At 42.8% G+C, this 20,554-nt stretch overlaps 1 pseudogene across 1 annotated transcript; it reads right to left on the bottom strand.

The window, feature by feature from the left end:
* Nucleotides 1-14,118: 14,118 nt before the first annotated feature.
* Nucleotides 14,119-19,676, bottom strand: LOC309854270 (heterogeneous nuclear ribonucleoprotein D-like pseudogene; annotated as a pseudogene). The gene is made up of 2 exons: nt 19,635-19,676; nt 14,119-14,678 (listed from the first exon to the last, which is right to left on the bottom strand). The product of its transcript is annotated as a heterogeneous nuclear ribonucleoprotein D-like pseudogene (transcript).
* Between the last annotated feature and the right edge of the window lie 878 nt (nt 19,677-20,554).

Raw genomic sequence — 20,554 nt, 5'->3', positions numbered from 1 at the left:
AATTGTAGCTTTCTCTCTCTCTCTCTTTAAAGATTTTATTTATTTATTTGAAAGAGAGAGCATTCATGAGCAGAGAGGAAGCCCAGAAGGAGAAGGACAAGAAGACTCCCCGCTAAGCAGGGAGCCTGACATGGGGCTCCATCCCAGGACCCTGAGATCATGACCTGAGCAGAAGTCAGACACTTAACTGACTGAGACACCCAGGCACCCCTGTAGTTTTCTCTTTGATGTCATCAGGATTGAAGAGAATTCAGAAGAGGACACCCTTCTTTTTATGGACCTTGGCATTGTCTAATCCCATAGCCAGGCTCCCCCCTTGTAGCATCTCTGTGTGTCCCTGCCACCACACCCACGAACCATGTACTTAGGAAGAACCCTGAGAGAACGCATGTTCTGGCAAGTCATTTCCATCTTGCCCTCCTTCCTCCCTCTTCTCTTGGCCTTTTCTTTACTCCTTTCTCCTTTTCTTTTCCTCGGGTTTCATGCCTCTCACACTGTCCTTCTCTCTCTCCTCCCTCCCCCTTTCTCTTGCTCACATTTCTCAGTTTCATCTGTAAGTACCTGCACCTTCCTGTCCATCCCTCACCTTGGGGCTCAGCCCCTCCATTGCTTTATGCATGCAGTACCCCCATCGTACCCTTCCCTCATCCCCATCTGTCTAAATCCACCCTGTCCTCCAAGGGCTCCCAAACAGTACTGGATCCAGGAAGCGTTCCCCGGCTCCCTTTGTAGGCTGCTGTTAGTCTGTTAGCCCAATGCCCATATGGCCTTAGTGCTCCCTGCCCTTTTTGGTATTGAGTGGGAGTGGGGGGTGGTTAAGAGGCAGGCTGTTCAGCTGCAATTCCCTGTTTTCATTTCTGCCTCTGACCCTTGCTGACTGTGAGCTTGGGCAAGTCACTAAACTTTTATATCTCATGTTCCTCACCTACAAAATGAGGATAATCATTGCACCTTCTTCATAAGGCAGTGGTGTAGACAAAATGAAGGAACACCCAACACAATGATGATGACCAAATGACAACTTGTGTCCATGTCTGACCCCCCCCCCCCAACTGAGTGCTCTTCCTATGCAGGATCCTGATCTGGTTCATCTCCATGCCACAGTGCTCAGCACCAGGCCCATTGTTGGGATGCAGGACAGGTCTGTTGAAGCAACAAGTTAGATTGAATGAATGAAGGGTTGCCTGCCAAACGGGATCTTAGTACCTAAGGAAGCATGGACTCCATGGATGGTCCTGCAAGTCATTCTGAATCATTGAGAACCTGACAGCCCAGGTTCATATTCAGATTGCCACTTCTCAGCTGAGGAGGTTAGGGGCCCCTTCCATGCCGTAGTTTCTACATCTGAAAATGGGTGTCTTTTTTTTTTTTTTTTTTTTAAAGATTTTATTTATTTATTTGACAGAGAGAAATCACAAGCAGACAGAGAGGCAGGCAGAGAGGGAGATAGAGGGAAGCAGGCTCCCTGCTGAGCAAAGAGCCCAATGTGGGACTCGATCCCAGGACCCCGAGATCATGACCTGAGCCGAAGGCAGCGGCTTAATCCACTGAGCCACTCAGGCGCCCTGAAAATGGGTGTCTTAAAAGCACCTACCTCATACGGTTATTGTGAGGATTGCATGAGTTAGTACTTGCAAAGAGCCTTGGGAGAGTATTTGGCAATCTAATGAGGAGAAGATATTATTCATGATTCTTGTTTTCTCTTACGTCTGTATTAAATGTCAGGCTTAGAGCCTCACCCCCTCTTTGATCCCCCACCCTACACAGATATACACTCCAGCATGAGCAACCCAAGGGGAGAAAGAGAGAGACTCAGACCCCTGGGGCAGTGGCAGAGGCATATGTGACAGCTAATTACCTCTCGCTATTATGAATTCTGCCCTCCTGCCTCACTCAGAGTGCCTTTTCACAAGATGGTCGAGGCATCATGATGATGTTCGGGTATTATTTAGATGGTGCTGCAGTCTAGTAAATTATCTTTCTGGCCCTGAAGAGCCTCCTCTCACATGTCATTTTTCTCAGAATCCCAGCAACTCCCATTTTCTGTGGTGCTAGCTGGATGATAGAACTCTGGTGATCCCCTCTTCCCTTGGGCCCAGGGTGTGGGGTAGGAGTTTGCAGAAAATCCACCTAGGACTCCAAACCTTGGTCTGGACTGGCTGGAGGAGGGATTTATATCTCTGAGGATAATCAGCCTAAGGCAAGATCCAGCCTCCCCTTTTCCAGATAAGTAACGAGGAGGGAGTTGTCACACAGCAGAAGAACTGAAGCCAGCAGTTCTTTGAGCCTGGTGGGAAGGATGGTAAACCCAGGGGTGAGAAGTAGCTGAGATCACTTTGTCCTAAGGAAACACCTGTGGACATAGTGGGGTTGGGGGCTGTCAGGTCTCCCTCCAAGCCTTTAGGTCCTTCGGAAACAAGAGAACAAAGATGTGTGTTATATACTCTTTTCCCTGAGTGACACCTTTCATTTAATTTGATTTTTACAACCTAAGTTAGGACATCTTTTCTCCATTTAAGTAAACAGAAAGGAAAGCTTAGAGTGATGATGTGACTGGCCCGGGGTCACTTAGTGACTCTCAGAGTTGGCATTCTAAATCAAATCTGTCTAATTCTTTTTTACCATCTTTGCTGTCAAAGAGACAAAAGTAGTTGGCGCCTATGAACGTTCAGAAAATGAGGATATTCTGAGGCTTCCACCATGACCACGATCAGCAGCTGACCTTCAGTGAGCCCTCAGATGGAGCACTGTGCACAGAGCCAAGCACTTGAGGTGTGTCATTTCCTTTCATCCTCAGTCACCCTTCCAAAGGTGCTATTTTTCCTGTTCAACACCTGAGGAAGCTGACGCTCCACATGGTGAGGCAACAATGCTCAGGTCTGTCTGTGTTCTTTACATCGTGTTCTACCCACTGCTATTTCCCTGTGGGTTGGAAGCTTTTGTGCCTGGGAAGCTTCTGAGCACAGGGAAGGGCCCTGGACTACCCCACAGAACAGCAGTTTTCACAGCATGCTTCCTGGGGCTGTGTGGGTTTAGGGAGATATCTTAGGAGTCAAGGTCAGGGTGAAGCAGGGCAGAACACCTCTGGGATCTTGAGTCAGAGCAGCCAGCCCTGCCTCTCCTTCACTGTTATATAAACTGGGTTTCCACAGTGCATTGCACTCCGGGAAAGCCTTCTACAGTGCGGCATGGTTGCAAACAAGAGTCAGAGGGTTCAAATCCTTGTTCTCCATTTGCTATCTTGAGCAAATGACCTTGGGCAAGGTACTCCGTCTCTCTGTGGCTCAGGTTTATCCAGTCTGAAATGGAGAAGATAATAATAGACCCTGCTTACAGACTTCTTTTGAGAATTCAGTGTGATGGCACACGCACACGTTCAGTGTGAAATAAATACCAATAAATGCCGGTTCCTCTCCCTCCCCCGGCCTTAATTTACTTAACCCCAAATGTTGCTTGGAGGAAACACTCACTTTCAAAAAAGGATGGAGAAGATTCAGAATCATTTATTCCTCTATCCAGTCAGTCATCAAGCTGGCTTAATTATTGTTTGAGCACCTATGGTATGTCTGCTGCTGTGCTAGGGGTCGAGTTCCAGGAGTGACAGTGGGAACAGGGTACAGAATGTGTTGTGTGCTGTCTACTCATGTGACTGTTCATCCATCCATTTAACAAGTATTCACTGAGTACTTCCTGTGTGTCAGGCAGTGTTCACTGACCTGCCTGGGTATTTGATCATATCTCAGGCTTGCTTCTAAGTTTTCCACATTTCCTATATCACTTGGCTTAGAGGTCTACTTCTTTTTTTTAAATCTTTTTAAATTAACATGTAATGTATTATTAGACCCAGGGGTACAGGTCTGTGAATCACCAGGTTTGTACACTTCATAGCACTCACCATAGCACATACCCTCCACAGTGTCCATAACCCAACCACCCTCTCTCTACCCCAGCAACTCCCAGTTTGTTTCGTGAGATTAAGCGTCTCTTATGGTTTGTCTCCCTCCCAATCCCATCTTGTTTCATTTTTTTCCTTCCGTACCCCCCAAGCTCCCTGCCCTGCCTCTCAAATTCCTCATATCAGAGAAATCATATGATAGTTGTCTTTCTCTGATTGACTTATTTCGCTCAGCATGATACCCTCTAGTTCCATCCACGTCATCACAAATGGCAAGATTTCATTTCTTTTGATGGCTGCATAGTATTCCATTGTATATATATATATATATATATATATATATATATATATATATCACATCATCTTTATCCATTCATCTGTTCATGGACATCTAGGTTCTTTCCATGGTTTGGCTATTGTGGATATTGCTGCTATAAACATTTGGGTGCACGTGCCCCTTCAGATCACTACATTTGTATCTTTAGGGTAAGTACCCAGTAGTGCAATTGCTTGGTCGTAGGGTAGCTCTATTTCCAACTTTTTGAGGAACCTCCATGTTGTTTTCCAGAGTGGCTGCACCAGCTTGCATTCCCGCCAACAGTGTAGGAGGGTTCCCCTTTCTCCACTTCCTTGCCAGCATCTGTCATTTCCTGACTTGTTAATTTTAATGGCTTAGAGGTCTTCTTAATCCTGGCTCTCTCACCTTAGGTGTCGTCCTAGAGGGCTGTGCAGCCCCCAGCATGCAGTAGGCAGACTGCTGAGAGATGGCGTGCGATGTCAGCGCCCCTAGTGGTTTTGCATGTGGAGTATGCTGTGGTCCTCTTCATAGGCACTTCCATTTTATCTCATTTTGTTTACACTTTGTTGCTTGTACAACCCCTGATCTTGTTCTGGATGTCCTTCTGAATACAGAAAGAAGTGTGTGTCCTAAACGCCAAACAAGGGGCATCTCCAATGATCAGGGATGTAGGATAACTGGGATGTGATCCCCAGTATATGGCAGAGCAGAATGACAGAATGACGCGTTTTGCAGCCTTCCTCTCTCTCCTACTCTCCATGTGTATATGTGTGTGTGTGTGTGTATTTTAGTGACACACCACACTGCTATGTGTGCTTGGTGTGTAGATGTATGACCTCTTTTATGAATGAATAAGCCTGTGTGCACACGATTGGAATGTGTGCATATTTGAGTATGTGTGAATGTGTATTTAGAGACATAGGTACTGTGTGCATGCATTGATACGTATGTGTGTTTCTGTTTGAGTTTGCAGGTTTATGGGTGAGTGTGGCCGTACAAGCAGCTGTGTCCGTGAGTATGAAAACCGTACTGCTAGTTGTCCCCTGATCCATTATTCTACTCTTGTATGGTATAGACTTTTTGCTAGTTATGTGGCTTTTCAGAATCGAGATTTGCTTTGTAGTCCCCTTGCAGCAGCGTGGTTTAGGCATGTAAGTTCTGATCAATAGGGTGTGAGCAGAAATGCTGTGAAGAACCTCTAGGGCATGCCTCTGAAGGGCAGGATGTGCTCTCCACATTCTCCCTGGGTCCTCACTCCCATTGGCTGGAATGCAGGCAGAGGGGAGGTGAGCTATCTTGGACCACTCCATCAAGGGCAACACCCTGTGTGTGGACGAACAGCAACATGACGGGAGGATCCTGGGCCACACACACTCTGGAGCCTCTTTACTGGCCCTTACCTGCTTGTTCCAGATTGTTTCATGAGACATCAAGGAGGTTCTTATTTAAGCTGCTCTCCTGGGTTTTGGTGATAGCAGCTACAGAAGCTGAATGAAGGTCTATCGTAGCTCAATATAATGCATATATATGTTTCTGGTAAAGGCAACTTCTTCTCTGTAGAGTTGGAATGTCTCCAGTTTGATATCTGCCTGTTACCCAGCTAGAAAGACTCGGCGAAGAATATTGCAGATTGTTCGGTTTATTTGGAGACGGAAAGATGTGAGATTATAGTATTGAGGACCCAGTTTAGGGCCATTTGAGCTGTCCAGGAGAGGAAAAAAGGGGTGCCTTCGAGTGAGAGACCTGACCACCACTGTATGACCCTGAGCAAGCCCTGCCTGCCCACTTCTAGGCTGTACTTCTTTTCACTAGAAAAAAGAAGTTGGACTGTTAACCCTATAGGTCCTGCCCAGCTCAGAGGTTCTGTGATATAGTTCTCTCGGCTTCTGGCCCCTGGAAGTTCTCAGTATATTCTCAAGAAGATGTATCCATTTGGGAAGCAAATGGGTCCTGGTGCTTCAGGGTGGAGGTTATGGCAGTGAAGACCTGGAGCCAGCCATATGCATAAAAGCCCATGGACTTTCAGCTTCAGATGCTCTGAATGTTTGAAGACTTGCAGGTACACAGCTGCCTTAGCCCAAGATTATTTGTGAAACAGGCATGAACTTGCTCCTCAGTGTTAAGATACAGAAAACTTTACATTTCTTCATTTTTCTAAGTCAAATGAAATCTGGCTCTGAGCCCCAACTCTCATGACTGATGGGATGGGCAGTGTCTGTCATCACTGGGCACATTGGGCTTTCCCCAACCCCCACCCTACCCCGCAGTGAGACAGTATCAAATACTAGAGCTTCCATTGGTGCCAGCTGGGATGTGGTTCTCAGCTGTCTGTTTTGGGAAGTGCTCCCTGCAGTGGCTCAGTGGATCTGTGGCTTAGATAAGGACCTTCTCGTGGCCTTTGGGACACTGCAAGGGAGAAGAGCACAAGTCTCCAGCACTTAGAGTCTGCCTTGCTGTACCCTCTTGGTCCTGGGGACTCCAGTTCTCTTCCAGGGTGAAACTCCTCTGTCCTCCATTCAGGTACCAACCCGTCTCTCCTTGCTCCTCTGCAGTGACCCCCACTTAATTCTGTGCTCAGTCTGACCTGCCCCCTGAGGACAAGAGGGACTCCTGGAAGTCAGAGATGCTCTGGCCGTTCCCCTCCCTCCACCCCAAGACTGGCTTAGACCTTCACCTGACCCTGTCCTGGAGAAATATAACTTGAGCCTCATATGTAATTTAAAATTTCCCAGTACCACCTGAAAATAGTATAATAAAATGGCTGAAATTTATTATACTAATAGGTTTTCTTTAACTCAGTATATTCACAATATTGCCGTTTGAACATGTTATCAGTGTGAAAGTATTAATGAGATATTTTGCATCAGTTGGTCATACTATGCCATTGAACTCCAGTGTGTATTTTACACTGACGCCATGTCTCAGCTTGGACGAAGCACATGTGGAGCGCTCGGCAGCCCCGTGTGCTAGGGGCTCCCACACTGGACCGTGCGATCTTAGTACAATACAGCAGCAGCAAAATGTGGCTGGGAGGATGGGAGAAACAGCTGAAGGGGATTAAGAGGACACTTACCGTGGGCAGCAGCGAGTGATGTACAGAACTGTTGAATCACTGTGCTGTACACCTGGAACTAATAGAGGGCTGCATGTTCACTATACTGAAATGAAAGGTAATTAATGAAAAAATAAGGTGACTAATTCAGTGGTGTTTAGTACAGGGTTGTGTGACCATCACCTCTAACTAGCTTCAGAACATTTTTGACAAGAAACCCTGTGCTCATTAAGTAGTTTTCTCCCCATGCCCCCACCTTCAGTCCCTGCCAGCATATCATCTACTTTCTGTCTCTGTGGATTACCTATTTGGGATATTTCAAATAACTGAAATCATTTGATATGTGACCTTTATGTGACTGGTTTCTTTTGCCTAGTGTAGTGTTTTTCCAATTCATCTGTGTTGTGACACCTGTCAGTACTTCGTTCCTTGAGGGGGGCTCCATTGTATGGTTGTGCCCCATTTGTGCATTTCTCCTTTGATGGATACCCATAGTCTCTTAATAAGTTTGAAGTTTGGAGGGGCGCCTGGGTGGCCCAGTGGGTGAAGTATCCAACTCTTGACTTTGGCTCAGGTCATGATCTCGGGGTCATGGGATCAAGCCCCATGTTGGGCGCTGTGCACATCGGGGAGCCTGCTTGGGATTCCCTTTCTCTCTCTCTCCCTCTGCACCTCCCCGTGTTTATGCTCACTCTAAATAAATAAATAAATAAAATACTTTTTTAAAAAATAGAAGTTTGGAAAGAAACAAACAAAATGGTGGCTTGAATACCCCTGTGTTCATAGTAGCATTATTCTCAATAGACAAAAGGTGAAAGGGCCCCGCATGTCCGTCAGGGATGAAAGGATAAACTGAGGTAGCATAGACCTGCAGTGAAGGATTCTATAGTCTTAAAAAGGAAGAAAATGCTGACCCATAGTACCACATGGACGGACCTTGAGGTTGTTACATAAAATGAAATAAGCCAGCCAGAAAAGAGCAAATACTATCTGGTTCTATTTATGAAATGCCTAGAGTAACCTAGATAATAGAGACAGAAAGTGCTTACCAGGGACCAGAATGAGGAGAGAACAAGGCGTTGTTTCATGAGGACAAGAGTTTCAGTTTGGGAAGATGGGAAAATTGTGGAGATGTACAGTGTTGATGGTTGCACAACGATAGTGTCCTTAGTGCTATTTAACTCTATGCTGAGAAATGGAACGTGTTGATATGTGTGTCTTAAAAACTGTTGTCCTGACTCCTAGGCTGACTTTAAAGAACTGGCCATTGGCTAGAGGAATTAGGAAAAAGCAGGTCTGTTTTCTCCACTTTCACAAAGGAGCTATTCCTGGATCACATTTGAGGTCATTAAATCTTCTTAAGTTCTTTCTTTTTTTGAACTAATGCTAAGGCTTATTTATAAACAAACAGGTGATAACATAATATTTTACACCCTCAGTTTAACTAAAACACATCCATGTTCAGAGAATGGGCTTGAAGGGAGAATGTATGACAGGTTATAAAAGAAAATATATTAAGTTATAAATCTTTGCGATCTGTTTCTGCCCCAGGCCCACCTTGCTTTCTACTCTCTTTTCTTACACAGTATCTTGCTGATGGTAGAAAAGGAAAACTGGGAGAAGCCAGAGAGCTGACACCGAATAGGGAGAAGAGAAAAAGCAGAAAGACTGCAAGGGTTTGATTTATGAGCGAGTCTTGCAGAGCATGGAATGAAGAGAACAGAGACAGGCTGGGGAGAGGAGTGTAGAGTTTTGCTGTGCACTAAGGCAGTCTTTTTCCTTGGCATTGTTAGCAAACACTGCAGCGGAGACGTAAATTGCCTTTTGATTACTATTTATTTGAAAGTCATAAGGAGATGAGCTGAGACACAAGGTGACAAGGTCCCCTTTGGGTCCCATTTGCATCTCTAGGACCTAGGAAACTGTCCTATAGTCGTGATTGAGTCAGCTGTATTTGACAGAGGAGTTGATCCTCTGCATGATCATGAGGATCTCGTTTTTCTCGGCTCCCTTTTTTTTTCTTACATTATCCCCAACACCTTGTGAAAGGCCCTTCTAAAGGGATCGACTGAAAGAAGCAAGAGCGGTTCCCTGTGCAGGGGGAATACTGCAGCAATTATCACTTAATGTCATCCTGACGCTCTGGAAACGAGCTGAAGCGAGAAAAGATAATGGCGGTGACAGAAATTATGTTGAGAATAGCTGTACATCACTTCATTTAGTGCAGGGGGAGTCAACATGTTCATAAAAGTCCATTCAGTCTGTAAGCAAATAACTTAAGTCATTCAAACTCGGTCTTGTTGGACCGTAAAGCCTCTGGCAATATTTTGTATAAAGGACTCTATAGAAAGATAAATTATATTTATTGAATTGAACTTCAAGTAATAACCCTGCCACCTACTCTTTTTTTCCTGGCCTTCCTAGTCTATGAATTTTGATGAATTACAAAAAGTTCTACAGCAGCATAATCACTTAAACAAAAAGTTACCCGGGTAATAACACAAGCACCTTTAAAATGGAGAAAAACTCATTTGCCTTTTAGGTTTGATCATTATTTATTTTCTTGCTGCTCTGATTGCCTTTCTCTGGAATAATGTTCAGAGTAATACCTTTTTATTCAAGGCTCAAGGTGTTCCTTGGAATCTACCACTCTATTCTATAAAGGACTAATTCTTAGGATGCTTTTGGTCAGATTTCTTCCACCTCCAAGCTCTAATCTTGGCTTTTCATGGTCAGGCCTGAAGCTGCACTGGTCCAAACGAGGGCCTCTTCCATATAGGAAAGATGCAGGGAGCTTGGCTAGGGAGTATCCCAGGATCATATGAAACTATAAAACAATACATTTGAGGAATCCCATCTAGCTGCTTCAGTCTTTCTTTCCTAATTTTGATTTGTCGGCATTGCCTTTTCTGAAGACTCAGCTCAAGTATTTTTTCCCTTAGGGCGCTCTGTCTGATTTATTTCCAGACTAGGTTATGTTATGTGTCTCTCATAGGCTTTTTATACTGAGAATTTGTTGGAAGTTTGGATTTTCAGGATCTTTGATTTCCCTGTGTTTGGAGAATTCATTCATTCATTCATTCATTCATTCATTCATTAACTCATTTGTTCAATAATATTTATTGAGAGCCTGCTGTGTTCCAGGCACCATCCTTGGCACTGAGGACACAGCAATGAATAAACCAGACACACATCTTTCTTTCTGGAACTCACATTTGAGTAGGGAGAAATAGATGAGTATATAAATAGATATACATACAGTGTGTGAGATGGTTGTAAGAGCCATGGGGGAAATATAGCATGGAAGGGTAGTGACAGGTGCTGGAAAAGGGAGGTTTTAGAGTTTTAAATAGAGTGGTCTCATTTAGAAGGTGACTTTTGAGCAAAACCGGAAAGAGGACTTCCCCTTACCATAAGAGTTCTGGTGATGAGAGACACAGTGCATCTCTAACTGTAGAAACTTATCAGGTGAGATGCTCATTTTCCCAGCATGCCTTGCAGCTAGAGTGAGGGTGAGTGATCTAAAATAATTGAATCCAAAGACTTTGCTTTGGGATCTGGCAAGATAAGTGAGGAGAGTGGAGAATCCATCCTGGAATAGCTGTGGCAGCCATGTGTTGGCTCCAGGGGTGTGGGTCAAGAGGAGTCCAGTGCCACTTATGGTGTCTAGTGCTGGGGTAGTGCTGTTTAACTGAGATGGTCAGTGTTCACTCACCGTGGTTGCAGAGTCTTCACCATGGTAGTTTTGAGACTGGGGTACTAGCTGCAGCTGAGCCTCCCTTTTCCTATCTGTTTTCTGAGCCTTGTTCTTCAGGCTTTCTGGTGCTGCTGTGAGCTCCCTGGGATATTTCCAGTAAATTTCTTTCCTGCTTAAATAAGCCAAAATTGGTTTCTGTTGCTTGCAGCCATTAACTCTGACTGGCACATCCTTATTCCATCCTGCGCTTGCCACCTTTAGTGCTTCTCTCTCAACATGTTGTAATGCCTTATTTATGTGTGTGTCTCCTGTTTACTGCAGGCTGTTGAAAGGAGAGAGCACATATTTATTATTCATCCTCGTGCCTTAGGTTTCTAGTCTGGTTGTTGGCACACAGTAGGAGGTCAGTATGCTCTTGTTGAATCTGTGAATAAACAAGGAAAGGAAAGAATAAATGGAACTTCTGAGTCCATGCTTTTTTTTTTCACAGCATCCTTCCTTTCAAGTAAAATACAGAAGCCATATCCAACCATGCCAAGGCACCTGTGTCACTCAAGTCTAGAGCCCATTTCTTGCAGTGAAGCATGCAGATCAAAGCTTGAATGTTTTTCTGCTGCTATCTAAAGCAGCTTTCCACTAGGATGCCACTGCAGAACTCATTGCTTTGAGGAAGACACAAACACAGAAGAATTAGTCCTCAATTTCATTTCAAAAAGGGGAAACTAAAAATCTTTTTTTTTTTTTAAACTTAAAATTTTTTGCATGCAGAATGGAACCAGGACATCTAGACTCTGCTGAAGAACTAATGATCTTGGGTATATCGCTGACATTGGCCCCAGTTTCTCCTTCTGAAATAATGGGGAGATGAAGTCAGATCAAGTGTCCCAATATACTGTTGACATTCTGGTCTGGATAATTCTTGTTGTGGAAGCTGTTAGACATTCATTGCGGAACGTCTAGAAGCATCCCTGGCCTTGACTCAGTAGGCGCCAATAGTATTTCCCTCACTGTGACCAACGGTGTCCCTAGACATTGCCACTTATGCCTTGGACATAAAATCACCCTGGTTGGGAACCACTGAATTAGATGATATTAGATGATAAACAGTTTACAAGTTTCAGGACTGAAGCCAGAGTCGGGGCTCTGGTACCTTCTAGTACCCACCCCCGTGTGTGGCATCGTGGCAAGCGTTCAGTACAAGCTGAATAACTGAAATGAAATACACAGTTCCTTCCAGCTAGATCAGTTCTTTGGCAGCAAGAGAATCACATAGATGATGATGATACTCATTACTGATGTGCCTGCCCCTATTTGGGTACTGTTTAACATTCCTGGATAGAAATGAACTAAAGATAGAGCCTGGCACTACTAAAAATTAGGTTTGTCTGCCACTTCAGCAACAACATAGTGACTGTAATTATCAAGGAGGGTCCATTCAGTTCTGACAGCGATCTCAGATGATATTCCCCAAAAGTTAACTCTGAATTTTATGAATATGACAAAGCTGAGAAAAATGAGTCCAAATTGTAGAATGAGAATTGTAGACTGTGTGTTTTTCAGGTAGCAATAGATTATATGTAATGATTATGAATATTAATTTCCAGTTCTTAAATTGTTTATTGTCTTTTGCTGTGTGTGTGATTATGAAAGTAGCTTCTTTTTTAGTCCAGCCACGACTTTCCTTCTCCCTTCATTTCTACTTATCTATCTTTTGGCATTCCACTCTGTCCATACTATCAACCCCATTTATAAAAAGGATTGAACTGATTATATAAGTAGATCAGGATTATGTAACTAGATAAGGTTTGAACTGATTATATAAGTAGACCAATTGTTGCCATTTTAACAACATTAGGTATTAGGTCTTTGGATCCAGGAGCCTGGGATATCTTTCTGCTTATTTAGTTCTTTCATTTCTTTTGAAAATGGTTTATTTTTAGTTTAGTTTTGTACCTCCTTTGTTGAATTTATTCCTACATAATATATTGATGATATTGTAGATGGAATTGTTTTGTGAATTTCATTTTTAGAGTGTTTGTTGCTAGTATATTGAAATAGAATAGATTTTTGTATATTAATCTCACATCCTTCAAGTTTGCTGAACTCCTTTATTTATGCTAATAGTTTTTTTGTGTATTTCTTACATATAAGAAAGATTTTCTAGTGGTTCTTTTCCTAAATTTCTTATGTGCAAGATTTTTTATATGCAAGATCATGCAAATAAACATAATTTTACTTTTTCTTTTTTTTTTTTTTAAAGATTTTATTTATTTATTTGACAGAAAGAAATCACAAGTAGATGGATAGGCAGGCAGAGAGAGAGAGAGGGAAGCAGGCTCCCCTGCTGAGCAGAGAGCCCGATGCGGGGCTCGATCCCAGGACCCTGAGATCATGACCCGAGCCGAAGGCAGTGGCTTAACCCACTGAGCCACCCAGGTGCCCCTACTTCTTCTTTTTTAATGTTGACACTTTTTCTTGCCTAATTTCCTGGCTAGAGCCTCCAGTGCAGTGTTAAATAGAAGGTGTGAGGCTGAACCTTCTTGTCTTGTCCTGATCTTAGGGGGAAAAGATTCAGTCTTTTCACTTTTAAGTAGGACCTTAGTTGTGATTTTTTTTTCCTTTTGCTTGCTTGCTTGCTTGCTTTCTTTCTTTCTTTCTTTCTTTCTTTCTTTCTTTCTTTCTTTCTTTTTTTCTTGTGGATACCTTTATCAGCTTGAACTATTCCGAGTTCTTACAATTTATCAGAGAGGGGTATTGAATTCGGTCAAATGCTTTTTTGATAACTGTTCATATGTTTTTTTGTGCATTGTTATGTTTATGTGGTGGATTCTAATACTTGATTTCCAGATACTAAACGAGACTTGCATTCCTGGCATATAGCCTATTTGCTTTCGGTATATAATCCTTTTATTATATTGCTGGATTCAGTTTGCTAGTAATTTTTTTTCACATAAGGAAGTATTTATTTGAGGTTTAACATGAAATCATACAAATAAAATTTGTATAAACACAAATCCACATCGAGTCATAACACAGATAGCAAAAGACAAAGTAAAAACAAAGAAAACTAATTGGCGGCTTATATACAGTTGGACACAGTTGTGTCTTGTACACTAGAAAGTCTTACAAAGTAATCATTTTAAATCAACAGAAGACCGATCTTCAATGTTGTCCTGCAAGATGGGTTAACTTTAGCAATTTCCTCCTGTTTTCTCCAACGTCCTCCTTTAGTATGGCTGGGAATTGTTTTGGTGATTGCCACCCCCTCGATACGCCTTGCCGTAAGTGCTCTCTTGGCCACTGTAGTCTGCATATCCCAGTCCATATCCATAGTTTCCATAGTTATACCCATATAATCATAGCCGCCATAGCCACTATAGTTTTGACCACCACCATAGGCACTATTGTAATTTCCATATCCTTGGTCATAATAGTTATTAAATCCTTGGTTCCAGTTTTGGCCCTGACCTCGTCCACGACCCCTAGTACCACTTCGTCCACCAGCTGCATCACCTCTTCCTCCTTTTTGTTGCTACTGTTGCTGCCTGTATACCTCTTTGGGTTGTGCACCTTTGATTTCACACTTCCCAGAACCGATTTGATGATATCTGCTTTCTAACAATTTCTTTACTGGCTCTTCATCTGTATATGTGGTAAAACAAAATCCTCTTCTTTCGTTTGTTTTTGTATCCATGGGAAGTTCAATATTCTCAATCTTTCCAAAGGCTCCAAAATACTTCAGAAGAACAAATTAAAGAATTTGCTAGTAATTTTTGAGGACTTTGCATTTGTCCATCTGTCCATTATTCTTAATGGCCTGTAGATTTTTTTTTTTTCTTGTGATATCCTTACTTGGTTTTTGTATCAGGGTGATACTGGCCTCACAGAAGGAGTTGGCAAGTGTTCATTCCTCCTTTATTTTCTGGAAGTGTTTGTGAAGAAATCAGTGGTATTCATTCTTCTTTAAATGTTTGGTAGAATTCACCAGCGTAGCTATCTGGTCCTGACCTTTTCTTTGTGGGAGAATTTAAAAACATTTTTTTTTTATTACTAGTTCAATTTCTTTACTTGTTCTAGGGCTGTGAAGATTCTCTGTTTTTTTCATGAGTCCAACCTGTTTTTGTAAATGGGGTTTTTACTGGAACACAGCCATACTCATTTATTGACATATTGTTTGATACAACAATGATGAATTGAATGAATGAAGTTGAATACTTGGGATAGAGATTGTATAACACACAAAGTCCAAATATTTACTACATGGCTCTTTATAGAAAAAGCTTACCCCTCTTGTAGAACACGAGGTTTTTTAGGAATGCAACTGTTGTATAATAGTAAGTACGCTTATATTTAATGAGCCTATATTGGGTTGTACCGTATTAAATTGCCATTTGTGTAGGTCAAAAATGGTCAAATATTGGTACTTACACATATGGTCAATGTAACATAACTTTCCAAACATAGGAAAATGAATGGAGTACTGTCTGTGCCCTTAAGGAGCTACTAGGACCTGCACTCACGTACACACACACGTGCACACACGCTGCTGCTGTCTGTGAATATAGGAATTGTTAATCTAGAGGCACAAGCTCAGTATTGCAGGAGCACAGAGTAGTGTGTGCACAGTTCTTACCAGTAAGGGTGAGGGAAAGGGACTAGAAGCTTGAGAGGCCTCCAGAGAAGCGGCTGTATTTCTGGCCGCTGTGCATTTGAGCTGTACTTCACGGCACACGTAGGATTTGTATCAGGTAAAAAGAAGCATTTTCTAGAGTTTTCCTCAGGGGTGGGGGTGGGATTGACATTGAACCATAAGAAACATGCTACATTTCTTTCCTTCAAACAGAATTGCAATTCTTCTTGGAAAACAGTTGCTGAGAATTAGAGGACATTAAAGATTGAGTGTGCATGACTCCCAAATTTTTAGATGAAGGTTGGAGGCAAAATGATTTGTTCAAGGTCTCCCTGCTGTTGACCAGTTATTTTATCGGCATGACAAGAGCCTGTGTCTTCTAAGCCCCAATTCAGGGCGATGACCATCAGGCCACTTGGATGTACAAAGCAACAGAGTCAGAGAAATCACCTACTAGGGACACTGGTGGCAGGCCTGGGTTTGAGTTCTGGCTCTGGCACTTACTGACTCTTACTCATCACAGGGTTTGTGAGCCGGAATTGCCTTCTACACAGTCCCCCTAGAGTAGAGGATCAGAGCTCAGTCTGAAACCAGACTCTCTGAATTCATCCCAGCACCACTACTTACTAGCTGTGTGACCCTGAGCACGTTACTTAACCTCTCTGGGCCAGTAATAAGGAGATAATACTACTACTTATCTCACTGAGCTATAGGACCCAATGAGTTTAGGATTAAATGGATACATAAGGCATACAGAATAATGCCTGGGACATACAAAGTACTGAATGCTAACATTATTATAAGAAAAACAGACTATTGGAAGAGCCAGGGAGGATAATTTATCTGAAGCCTTTTTCCAGACTTGTAAAACAATACAAGTAGAGTATATTATTATTCTCTATGTGTGTTAAAGACTGGCAACCTGGAGATTGAAGGTGATGACTGCCATTTATCAAAGCCTTACTATTTGCCAGGGACTTTACTTCTATTATTTAAGCATCACAAGACCCAGAGATGGTTATTACTTTTGGCTGACAATAGTGACTGTATATCTGAGCATAGGAGGGAAGTATGCAGACTCTGGGGCCAGTCTATCTGGATCTGAATCCTTCCTTGCTCAGCCTCTTACTAGCTGTGTGAACACAGATGAGTTGCTTACACCCTGTACCTTAGTTTTCCAGTCTATAAATGAGAATGATGAAAACAGTTTCTGCTTCACAGGTTGTTCTGAAGAATAAATGAGATAATTTTGTAAAGTACTTAGGACAAAGGAAGGAAGGAAAAAAGGAGAGGGGGGGGGAGGGAGGAAGGTGAGTGAGAAACCTAGCATCAGTGAGATTATGCAGGTTCCTCACAACACGTGACTCATTCATTTGGAAGCAGGGGTGGGGAAGCAGGTCTGTGTGGGTCTTCTCCAAAGCCTATGCCCTTTCTGCTTAACCAGACTTAGAAAGGCAGAGATGGGGAGATGTGTTTCAAGACATCAGGCAGAGCCGATTCTCCAGGTTTCTAACAGCAGCATCTTGTTCCAAATGGATGAGTGATCAGGGAAGGTATGAGCCATTAAATGATGTTCAGAGCCAGTCCACTTCACATCCAGCCAAGGTCTCTGAGGCCACTTGGTAGACAGGTTCTTCCTCTACTGCGATCCTTGCCAAGGACTTGCCATGCTGGAACTCAAGCCTCCATCTTTTCACTCTTCATTCGGCAATACCTGGGGACTTTGGGCAGGGGCTCAGGGCCCAGACCTGGGAATTGCAGACCATGGGCAAAGGCTGGAATTCCTCCTTCCGTGACATCTCATTTTTCAGCCTTTAGCTGCTTGCTTTCGGAGGGCAAGGGTCCTGGCTGGGCATTATGTAGCTGGATCACCTGCTGAAGTCTTCATCTGTGTTTTGTTCTCCTTATCTCCTTATCTCCTTATCTTTGTACCTCTCCTGGAATTTAAGAAGCTAGTGATTGTAAGATGGTACCGCTATTTGGTATTTCACTAAGAAAAAACAAAACACACTACCAATTAACCTATGATACGTGCTTATCATTTAGAATCTTAATTTCATACTCCTGAAAGGAGCTTGCTAGTTCCTTTGAGGCATAGATTTCAACATTTGCACATTTCCAAATGGCCCCCCTCAGGGAAGCACCCCCATCTGGTGGAGGACCACCAGGGTAACGGGCTATAGCCGTGGCATTGCTGAGTGATTGGAGCAACTCATTTGGACTCTCTAGGCTGACATTTCACTCATCATTGCTGCTGTGATAATTCAAAGATAACTCTTAACAGGGACAGTAAGAAAGTCTTTGAAACAAAGGAACCACAAAACAACTAACTGTATAGAAACATTATACTCTGTGAGAGAAAATGTAGGAAAAATCATATATACATTATTATTAGTGCTGCAAAGATTATTCTTAGAATTGTTAAAAATGCAAGAAATTCTGAACAAGTGCTGCTTATCTGGTTTCTGCTGAACATAATCTGGGAATCTGAAAAGACAAAACAGTATCATAATAATTACTTAATTTCAGACCAGTGGCCATGAGAATACCACTCCTTTTGGTGACGGGAAAGAAAATGAAAGGAAATTTTACTTTTCTAGCATTTTTATATGCCAGATACTGCAGTAAATGTTTTACCTGGGTTTTTTCATTTGATTTCCACTGCAAGGCTGAGATTGATATAGTTGTTCCCATTTCATAGATGGAAAATTGAGGCTCAGAGAGGTTACATCACTTATTCAGAGTTGTACAGCTAGGAAGGGGTAGAGTCAGTCTTCAAAGCAAGGCTTCCAGACCCACAATCTTTTTTTCTTTTTTTTTAAAAGATTTTATTTATTTATTTGACAGAGAGAGATCATAAGTCGGCAGAGGCAGGCAGAGAGAGAGGAGGAAGCAGGCTCCCCGCTGAGCAGAAAGCCCTACGCAGGGCTGGATCCCGGGACCCTGGGATCATGACCTGAGCCGAAGGCAGTGGCTTTAACCCACTGAGCCAGCCAGGTGCCCTCCAGACCCACAATCTTTTCGTTGCAAGACACTCTCCAGGTTAAACCAAGGAGAGTATTTATCAAAGCAGCATTTTTTGTTTTTGTTTTTGTTTTTAATGCAAGTGTAAGTAACAAAACAGTGTTGTATTAGTTGTAGGTATAATATAACGATTCAACAGTTCTACACATTTCTCAGTGCTCATAAAGATAAGTATTACCAAAGCATCTTTTAAGGCCGCCTAGTTTGAAGGAAAATTCAAATTATAGTCGAGGGTGGTCAAAGCACAGTGGAGATGGTGCTGAGCATGGAAGGTCAGGTGAACCAAAAACGAGAGGACCAGCCTGGAGGTCGGAAACTGGGAGGGCTGAATGTAGGGTGGAGCTCAGGGGGAAGAATGGGTGAGAACACGGCATTCTTCAGTGAGCTTCTGTGTGTGTTTGTGTGTGTGCCCCTGCACCTGCTCCTCTGCTGTCCCCATTGCCTCGATCAGATACAAGAATGGGAACAGATATTGAAAGGAACCATGCAGTGTTGATGGACTGAATGGTTAACTGTGTTCCCAATGTGCTTGGCTTAAGGACACAATCTGTGCTGTGCTTCTAAATGGAGACTCCTGCGGTAATTAGAATTATGCTCCTCTTGCAAGCCCACTGAAAGCTTTTGCTTCTTTAGATGTTCCACCAGCGTAAACCTGGGACAGTCCTTTCATTCTGGCCCTCTTGGTCTTGCTGCTTACTCGGCCTTGTTCCGCTCAGTTGCAGCCAGTTAACAGATGTGCTGGTTGCCTGCTTCATTTTGGGCATTGAATGGTCCATGCTCCATTCTTGGGACAGTCTGTGCCAGCTCTCTCTGCCCTTCTAAGATGTCTGCTGATGTTGCCTCCCTTGCCTTCTCTTTGTACCGGACTGCTTTCAGAGTCAGTAATTTTATTTTTTGTTTCCCAGCCATGCTGACCACATTCCTGTTCTCCAAACATGCCAGGTTCTCTCAGGACTCCAGGCCTTTGCACACATGGATGCCTGACTAATTCATCCTTCAGATCTCAGCTAAGATGGTACTTCCCTCAAAAAGACATACCATTGCCTGCAGGCTGAGGAGGGATCCACATGTTTCTCTCATGCCTCGTGTATATATAGCTCCTGCCCCATAATCAGGGCACTTGTCACCCCTAAATAGTAAATAGTTGACTGATTACCTCTTAGTTTATTCTGTTAGGTGGTTAACATTTGTGAGGGCGGAGACTGTATTTCTTTTATTTGATGTGTGTCTGATTTTAGTTTTTGAGCTCTAACTTTGCAGCTATCTGATTAGTTACTGTTGTTGGCACTCCTTGTCTAAAGGCAGGGGAAAGTTCCAAAAAACTCTTAAGGAGGATTTGACTACATTTGGAAATGAGTGGTGGTCACCTGGTTTAGTTTGATGAAACTAGAAAGTTCTTTTTTGCTAACAGATGTCCTTCTGACATGAGACCATCTAGTCTTTTGAGTTACAGATAATTGTCTTCCCTTGAAATGCTTGTATTCCTGAGAGGCTTAATAATGCCATGTGGTATGAATTAGCTTTTCTTAGTGGTCTCAAATTGTGCTGATCAGAAAGCTTACCAAAAGAATTAAAAAATAAAAAAACAAAACAGATTCCTGGTCCCTATTCAAAGAAATGACTCCACAATGAATGGGTCATTAGCATACTTGCACTCAGCCAGACTTTTAAAGGGAAAGCGTAAACTACTCATAGAATAGTGTGTTCTGGTGGTAATTTACAGAGTTAGATTTGTTACAGAATCCAGTTTATCACAGATTTATAACTAATCCCCTGTGAGGAAAACTGTTAGTTGGCTCCATCTGCATTCATTCCAACTTCCTTTAAAGGTGCTTCACTTCCTAGAAAGAAAGTACATCTCCCAGAGAGGATTTCTGAAAATTAGGCACACTTGCTTGAAAGTCAGATTCAGAACTGAGTTAAGTGGAACCAGGTCAGAGGCACTCCTTTTGCTGGTG

This window comes from Mustela nivalis, assembly GCF_964662115.1.
Source record: "Mustela nivalis genome assembly, chromosome: 19".
NCBI classification, from domain to species: domain Eukaryota; kingdom Metazoa; phylum Chordata; class Mammalia; order Carnivora; family Mustelidae; genus Mustela; species Mustela nivalis.
Note: the sequence above shows the minus strand (reverse complement) of the source record. Positions and strands in the feature narration are given on the sequence as shown.